Source organism: Opisthorchis viverrini, assembly GCF_000715545.1.
Source record: "Opisthorchis viverrini unplaced genomic scaffold opera_v5_230, whole genome shotgun sequence".
In the NCBI taxonomy this organism is placed as follows: domain Eukaryota; kingdom Metazoa; phylum Platyhelminthes; class Trematoda; order Opisthorchiida; family Opisthorchiidae; genus Opisthorchis; species Opisthorchis viverrini.
This window is the reverse complement of record NW_008751885.1, coordinates 530921-540262: the sequence shown is the minus strand read 5'-3', so window position 1 is coordinate 540262 and position 9342 is coordinate 530921.

Genomic DNA, 9342 nt, shown 5'->3' with positions numbered 1-9342 from the left:
TTGATGAATGTTTCTGTGGTTACTGTTGTCATGTAGTGATAGCTAATTCCCCGATGAAACCTCAAGTATCCTATTTGTTCCATCCTTATAATCTGCTGAAACGTGTGTGTGGATTTCAGTGGTCCATAAAAAGGAATAAATTCCTGATTGTTACCGATATGTTCACCAGTAAACACAGGTGCCCATGGTTCGCTGATCCTCAGTAGCCATCCTTAGCTGTGTGTTCGAGAGTTTCTGGTGAGGGGTACTAGAACAGATCACGGATTTGAGGAGTTCTTCCACTTCTCAACAGCTTCAGTATTTTTGCTTCCTACCGCAACATCCGCCTGTCATCGGTCAAACTGGACTCCCACCAAGCGGAGGCTGGCAAAGCAGGGAGACAGAGGAAATATAGAACAGAACATGCACATAGTGAGAAAAACCTGGCAACTAGAAACCAAGACAACGGTTTACAACTCAGGTGTTCCCAGGGTGGCACCTTTGCTCCTGAAAAATCGCCACATGGAGAGACATTCCAGCCGACGACATGGGACACTTTTCAATCCTGCGCTTATGCGATTGATCAACGAAGAGGTCAAGAAAGAGGAACAGCTGTGTTGGTTTTAAACTGCATCTGAAATGCAGCATTAACTGTATTGCACATAATATATGGCGTTACAAATAATACACTATACTGGATTTATTCCAAGAGATTCAGCTGTTTGTGACACGCTGGTTAGCTGTGCACTCATCAACTGGGCATTAGTAACCACGTTTTGCATCCTATTATTCCCATATATAATACAAGACAAAACTATTCTTAGAAAACAAGTAAGACCATGAAAGCATCCGTCCGTTCTCCATAGTGCCGCATATCATCTCAGATGTAACATTCCTCAGACTGCTGCCCGCTTCTAAAAATATGTATTATCACTCCTCATACACTAATTAGCGTACAGTTTTGAGGAATAATTTTATGGAGACTGAGGTTCGTACACTGTCTTTATTGTTAGCCCACCTACATTAATTTCTGACGTATTGTCTACTTGTACTTCGTTTAACTTCCGCTCCTATTGATTATTGTCCTCTATAGCATGTGTTCAGAAGTACATTTTGAAAAGAACAAGCCTCACGGCATCGGTTGTTTCCCATTCACACCGGCTGTGTAACAGCTCTGTACTAGTCACAGCATCTATATGGGAAGAGCTGGAAAGACATAATGGATGCAGATGTTAAAACACGCCGCTATGCTCATCGTAAACAGTTCGAATCTACCTATAGCTGGTGCCCATATACCCTGCCGCATGTGGCCATTATGTCAGCATTCTTCCACGCAGACAAGTTACCAAAACTAAGCGAAACATGTTGTGTGCGCTATTCCGGTCAGTGAGATTCATGCTTGGGTATGTCGTTTGTGGTGCGTTTGAAGGATCCAAACCTGTGTGGTCTTTTATTTTATACCGTTGATCATTTTGGTTCATTTGAAGGTCGGCACGTTCAGGATGTTGGCGATTCTGTAAATCGGCGCTTGCGCATCATAGCAAGGCGTTTTTTGGTTGTGTCAAACAATATCATATGGCTCTTGCTTAAGTCGAGAATCTTACTGGCTACTGAAATGAGTAGCAATGCATGATGGAACAACTGCTCTTCTCTTGTGTTCAGCGGTTCGCACGCTACCATGGGACCACTATTGTCCAATTTCATGGCTCGACAGGGATTTGCTATGGCTGAAAGGTCAGTCGTTATGTAAAAGGCGAGGCCCTATTTCGTACCCTCAGTTACAAAGCGTAGTCGACACGTCATCCATTGGCCAACGTGAGATGTTTTGTCGAATTTTGCGTTAAATTAGAGATGTTATTTACAGCCGAAATATTTACAAACTAATCATGAACAGCCTTATTCGGTTAATTTGTATGACTCTTCACACCTAATATATTCGAAAAGAACGGTACTGCGTGCTTTTACAGCAGTTCACGGCAAACCGTTTTCATTCGTCGCCGGACTGTCCCACAAATGCATCCCTTTGTCCATCGAGTGATCAATGGAGAGGGCATGCTATCATGTAGATTTCAAGCGGTACATAGAAGTCCAGCCGAGCGTGGCCCGTAAGAATGTTGCATAAAACTATTCTACCCAACTTCGGAGCACAGCTGAAGCCTTATTACCAACACATGTGTTTTACACCTTGCATTTGGACACCGAGATGACGAGGATTTTATCCGATTTCTCACGAAGTAAAAGCTTCTAAGGACCTTTTCAATTCCACACCCGAACATGTTACCATAATTATTCAAGTGTTTAATCTGATGTTACGGAGTTCAGATCACACCCACAAAGTAAGACCTCTCGCACGGCTGCCTTGTATACACTTCTGTTTGGCCTGAGCCTTGCTTGCACCCAATAATGCATTACTGAAGCTGGGCCACACCGAGCGTTCATTATCGACAGTGAGAACTATTAATTTACAATTAGTTATTAATTATTACCATCAGTTATTACTTAACTATTAGTTTTCATTATAATTTATCATAATTTATTATAATTTAGGGCTTCATTCAAATATAACGTTTCGGTGTTGCTACTAATGATGTCCACGAGATGTAATATATTATGCATTTCTCCTTTCATAAGCCCTGTCGAGTGGAAGGGTTGGCGGAAAACGCGAACTGGAGTGACCAAGCATTACGTTTATAACGGTGCATCCAATGAATAAAAAATGCAGTTCGCCAACGGTGGTTTTGCAATTTTCAATGGTGGACATGTCAGACGGATACGATTGCAAAAGACCACGTATAGTTGCATAGTTGAGGTCTCAATCGGTGTCGCACATAGACACGGGCCTAGCACTTACATTAGTTACCCAAGATGAACGACAACTCATTCAGTTATCATGATGAAGAGTAATTGCTGGCCCTATTTCGGACGTAATCAAACTAACGGGTGTCTTTATTTCCAATAGGAAGGACATCTGACCCGAATGTTGGTAATTCACATGCAGATATATGGAAGCGCTACATTGTCTCCAAAACAATTTTTGAATTTTCATCTGCACCGATAACTCACAGTTTCGAAACAAAGGTGTTCGTGCTCAATTTGTCCGATTATCCATCTGGATTAACTTGCGAAATGATCATATGAAACGTGACCAAGTTTATGCAGCTTTAAGTTCATACACTTTATCTAATTTAACGCCAAAATTAGGGCTTTCTGTCAGAGATTATAAGCCATAATAACGGTTTAAATGATAGGCACGCAAAACCCATTTCTATACCCTTGCTGCTGTTTTATCACGTGGTTTCGCAATTTCCTAAACTAACCAACTTTAGGCTTCCAGAAGCTTCCAGAAGCAGTTGAGTTTGTTTGTAGATCATGATGATTACAGCTTGGTCATATTAACCAGATAGGAATAGCCTGTATGCTCTTCTCCTTCATAATCCTAGTTTTAGTCTGTGGCCATTACTACGTTTTTACTCATACCAGAATGGTGATTTCAACTTGAAAACTTATTCGCATACTTTTCAATGTATTTGAGCATCTGCGTGAAATGGTGCATTTTTGCGTCAAGAACCCAGTGGACATTTTGGGTACTTGGTGCGGTTGCATTTTTCTGGCTGAGACCTATGAGTACAGCATGGTGACAGCTTGTAATGCTCGTTGTGGACTGAAAGTATTGTGCCACCTGTCTGAACTTGGACTATATAAAGAGCTCTTTAGTGAATGTTGAAAACATGACGAATATCTATAGCTCACAAGGAATCGGCTCAGAGAAGAGTGGACCAACAATCTGAAAAGATTTAATCTGCCTAACTGGCCAATCCCAGTAAGGTGAGTTGGACCGTGTATCGAAGAATACTAGCGCCACATACTGTCTAAATGCACGTGACTCAGGCCAACGATCAGCTAATCCTGGTCGCAAATTAGTGTTAGTCTACTAAGTTACAAGTTCGGAACACCCTCGAAGCTCCTTGAGCTGGGAGCTGCTGATGATTCCCGAAAATATACATGTGAAACGCTCCTCCGTTTCTTAGCACTGGATAAAATAGGCAAGATGAGATATAAAATCTTCTCAGCAGCAAAAACAACGATAGCTTGTTAAGACTGAAGCTCAAGAGTGCATGAATTCTGGTCACCGTCAAATACTGGAATATTATTCACCAGAGTGGTAAGTGAGAAACGTTGAAAAGCTCAAGGTACAAAATAAAAGTTGGCGCTAATCAAACTATTTTTGCTTACATAAAGGTAGAACGCTTAGAATTTAGTACAGCTGTTTACTTCGTCGTTCGATATAGGAGAAACTATCCGAACTGTAGAAGTAAGATGTCAGATCATACGGCAAATTCAAGAGGCAGGGGCTGCCACCGTAGAAATATATAGCAAAGGCCAGCGTCTTCAGTCAAGAAGTTCAGCATGCTGACTTCTGAAATGGTGTACAGTACTTTGCATGATATGTACCGATCGGTATCCTGCAAGATCTGAGAGTGCAGCCGGTAGGGAGGCGTTTCATTATCAACAACCTGAAAGCGCTCCAAATGACTTACGAGTTTATAATACTCCGAGATAGCGGAATCGATGGTATGTACTTAGTTACTCCCTTGTGGCTGTTACGCTGACGAGAAATAGTTCAATCAAATTCATGTAGTATTATTACCTAAATCACCAATTGTTCTGAAGATTATTGAATTCATATATCCGAAGAATGCCCTTGTGGCTGTTACGCTGACGAGAAATATTTCAATCAAATTCATGTGGTATTATTACCTAAATCACCAATTGTTCTAAAGATTATTGAATTCACATATCCGAAGAATAGTTTTTGGACCTTAATCAAGAGCAAAATTGTTCACTTCATAACAAATTGAAGAATTTACGATTAGTCCTCAGATCCGAATTTCGGACAAGATGGAATTCAAAGTATTTGATCATATTGGGTCACAGGCCTAATTTGTGGACGATTTCATTTTTAAAAAACTGCACTAAAGTGGCGAACCGATTTTGGTTGGCATAAATTAAGATGATTTCAAATTCGGCTACTAAAAAACCGATTCGTTTGACATTTGGTATGAAACAAACTCTACTGAATTTTCGTGCTAGGCACTATGCTACCGTACTTCTCATTTTTTAACACAGATCCGCTTCGCTTACAGTAAGAAATCCCTATTGAAAGTTCTTATGTCTCCTCAGACTGTCTGGATGTCTTATTACAATTTACTTAACTTCACTGTGCTTTTGTAGTAGACTTTTCACTGTCTTAACTTCTGCTGATTCACGTAAAAGCAACGCCGACCATACCGGAAAACAATTAAAGATGATATCGTATGTGAACAAGGCATCGACTGCTTTTAAACATCCAATCTGGCCCAAGAGTCCACCTCATACGTGCAAATCCCCGAGATACTGGCCCTGTGCAGCCCTTTGATATTCTTCTGCGCACGTTTAAACTAGCTGTCCCCATTCCAGCGACAGTTGGACGATGCGTTAAAATTTGCTCCGTTTCTGATCTTTGAACTACTCTTGGTACGCAATCACCAATCGAAAAACTTGGTCCAGATCCTCATCGAAGGACTTCCAAAGGACATTTACTCTACGAAAGAGGCTTTGTGGTAGTTTGCACCGGTGATCGCTTGCTCTACTATTACAGTGGCGTGCAGATACCTATTAACCTTTCGTGCTTGTTCATTCATGTTGATGGATCCCTTTTTGGAATAGTTCTGTAGGATGAGCATGCTTAACACAACGGAGTTTAAATAAAGTTTTACTCAAGAGTCGAAAAGCAGCAGGTGACCACCTTGGCTTGCTGAGAAATATCGGCGATGACTGTCTCACAAATACCTAGAGGCAATGGACTTCACGAATGCTGTGTTATTTGCTTAAGGACCTATCGTTCGGCCACGAGTGAACGCTCAACTGTGTGACCATCATTTTGAGGGGACACGACTGGGCCCATTCGTCACGAATGCAACCTATTTCAGATAGCCACGTACGGACTGGTCCCGTGTGACTATTTCTTCGGGATGAGGCTCATGCGGCTTGTGAGAACTACTATGAACTACTCATATTTTGTTTAGTTTGACCGGCTTGATATTTTGTTTTTTTTTAATTACCATAGTTAATCTATGAGTTTTGCTTGATGAAAAATCGCATCCTGAATAGTCAGGCAAATATCGTCTCCACAGTGAGTTGATACTTTTTAGTCAATCTGGGTAGGAAGCCAACTTGACTTCACTGTTGTTATATATCGTTGCTGTTTTTTTTCTTTTCTATAAAATTCATCTTAAATTACTTGAAAATCCCGAGAGTAGATAACTCTCAGACCAAAAGAACGTTGGCATTTCCATAAATTTTTGCCTGCATGAGATCTTCCCTTATCGCTGTGGGGTTTAAAATGTGACCCATGGGCTAGACGCTTCATGCTGTTCCCAGCTGGGCCACGCACCCGGCAACTGATCTGTACAGCCTTGGAACGTGGAAAAATAGGTGAATTGCTTTGCTGGCTGCCGGTGAGTTGATACATCATTGTGTCGGCGAAGACATCAGCTCTGAACCTGGCCGTGAAACGAATTCATTCGACAAGCAGTTATAAGGGATCAACCTCAACCTCTGGTGATTGATGTTACCAAAGTAGAAAATCTATAAATCCAGGCCAGCTTCAAGTCCAAGGTCTGGAACTTACAAGCTTAGAATGGGAGACTGATGCTCATCTGAATAAAACCTGATGACTAATCACCAATTGTTATGTTATTCAAATAAGGCTGAATGTCACTTTGCCTTCCCTACTCCCCTACACAACCGGAGCGCTCCGGAATTCTCTCAGAGTATGCAACAAATTATATCCTACCTTAGCGGTGAGCCAAATTTCTCGCAGTTACCAGTGAATGGGAGAAGGCTTTTCCCGCGGCATTACTTATTAGACAGTGCCAGCTGAACAGTTACAGACTATTGGACAGGAAAGCATCCTGTTTACAAAAACTGAATATCCATCTCCTCCTTGAACGCGTCTTCCTCAACTTTCCTGGACATTCATTGGCTGTTGCTCAAATCCAAGCGAATGCTACAAAGCGACTCCACAAATTTCGCAAAAGATCTCACTTTTCAAAGGAAGCAAGGCGAATTTACGGGAAAACATACTACTCGTATGCCTCCCCCGTCAGTAGTATCACCTTTACACCAGTAGGGCGTTTGTGTAGTAAACCAGGGAAGTGAGAAACACTACCTCGTTCATTTCTCATTTTCACGTAGTTGTACAGTTTTGTAGACTTGTTTATTTGGTAAGAATCTGCGGACATTTTCGTTCTTTCTTTACAGGTAAACCGAACCGTATCAATGACATTTCATTTGTGAGTGCATATAAAACATATCAACCAGTGCTGGTGAGTTGCGAATTCCGCATCTCTGAAAGAAAATCCCACTCTGTCTAGGAACAATTGGCATCCGCGAATCGAATGAGAGATCTGCCGTGATCGTACATGACATAAAAATATCGGTGGACAGGCAAACCGAATCTCCAGTTCATCCCATCGTCGCTGGAGCCACGGAACACGCTGAAACACCGGTTTTCTTTCCTCTGAAACAAAATTAAGTGGGTTGAAGTTAACTGAAATAAGCGGTGCTCATTGGATAAGCCAAAGTTTCGTCGAATGCAATTGGTACTTAATTGACTCCGATGATCAATTCGCTTGTCCCAGGCCAATTTTCGTAAAGCCCAAACACATAAGGAACGAGTTAAATGGTTTCTCAACAATACACACAAGTCGTTTGATTTCTACAGGCTGACAGTTATACGGGCATTATCTCCCCTTCAATTCGAACAGTGTATCAGCTATAAACCTTGTGCCATGAGCCCACTGGTTCCAGCTACAATAATTTCGGTCACCGGAAAGTAACGGATTGAGAAACATACGGTTAAGCGTTGGAGGTGGTGATATGCTCAGCTAGTTCTGGAAGTAGGAAGCGGTGCACTGAAGGCGATAGCTTTGATGCACGAATGCCACTAACTGCCGCAGCGTCACTGGACATTGGTGAGCTGAGATTCAGGACCCCCAACTAGAGAGACGGCAGTTGTCGACCCGAATATGTTTACTGGTTATTGTTTCAATAGTTCGTTGCCATTTCATAAACTGTCCATCTCTCGGTCGCTTCCACTCAGTACAGGGTTGAGCTCTGCGAGGAAGGTGGTCTCCTGGCATGCGGAGTACATATCCTAACCAGCACAACATATGAAGCATGAGTAACTGATCTATCGTGGGAGATTTCTTTCCTCTTAGGACCATCTGGCATAACTCAGCATTAATTATCTGATGTTCTATCCAGACCCGACCAATGCCTCGAAGACAAGCTACCCTGGCCTTCCAGCTTCAATAAGTAATCCCATCTACAACCAGTCAAGCGAAACTTATACAACTGCCCAGGTAAACAAATTTATCTGCCAGGTGGACTGGCATGAGGCCTGTGTGTAATCCCGCCCAGTCTTGTAGCAGCACTTCAAGCTTTGTAGATATAAAGCGCAAGCCAAAGTGTGCGGCAGATTTATTCAGGTTATTTAAGCGGTTCGCATTTTTAAAGGATCCGAATGAAGGAGAGCGTATTTACTGTCTGTTTTCGAGCGTCACGAAAGAATTTTGGCACCCGATGTTTCAGAGGCAAGAAGAGAAATGTCAAGCAGCAAAACAGTAACAAAACCGAGAAGGAAAGTCGAAAGAGGACAGTGGAGACCAGGCTAAATACTACGGATACAGGGCTGATGCCACGATGGTTTTTAACTGACACCCTCCTGTACTTCTGAATCCTCGAATGGTGGTCGAGGAGCTCAATTCCTTCGGTATTATGCTTTTCAACAAACTCTTCTGAAGCGTGGTCAACATACTGTTCACCAGGACCTCGTAATATTCTTTGGTAAACGCGTGATGCAGACCATCTGGATCAGATGTCCTGTCCATTTGAAGGATTGAATCTACGTATTTCATGGCGGGCTGACGTCGACGTGGCATTTATGCACACTGGGTTCTTCCAGTGGCTGTATTGAAGGAGACCAGTTGAAATGTTCTTTGGAATGTTTAGCTCATAGGTCAAGACGACGGGCTTATGAATGAATCGCCTTTATGGCAGCAATGGGATCTGCTGACCTCGAGGACGTCTAGTGTTTATTTAGTAGAATCGGGTGGCTGGGACAGACAGTTCTGAAACCTGAGAGCATAGATTCTTCATTTCCATTTTACTCAACTTCCAAGGAGTTTTCGTCATTCGCATGAGTGTGAGTTTCCAGTAGCTTTCTTGCCAGATCAGAAGGATATTCCTGAGCTACTGAAAGTTGTCGACACTTAGTGAATGGAAGTGCTCTGCTGTGGTACGTGTGGTGCTGATGGGAAG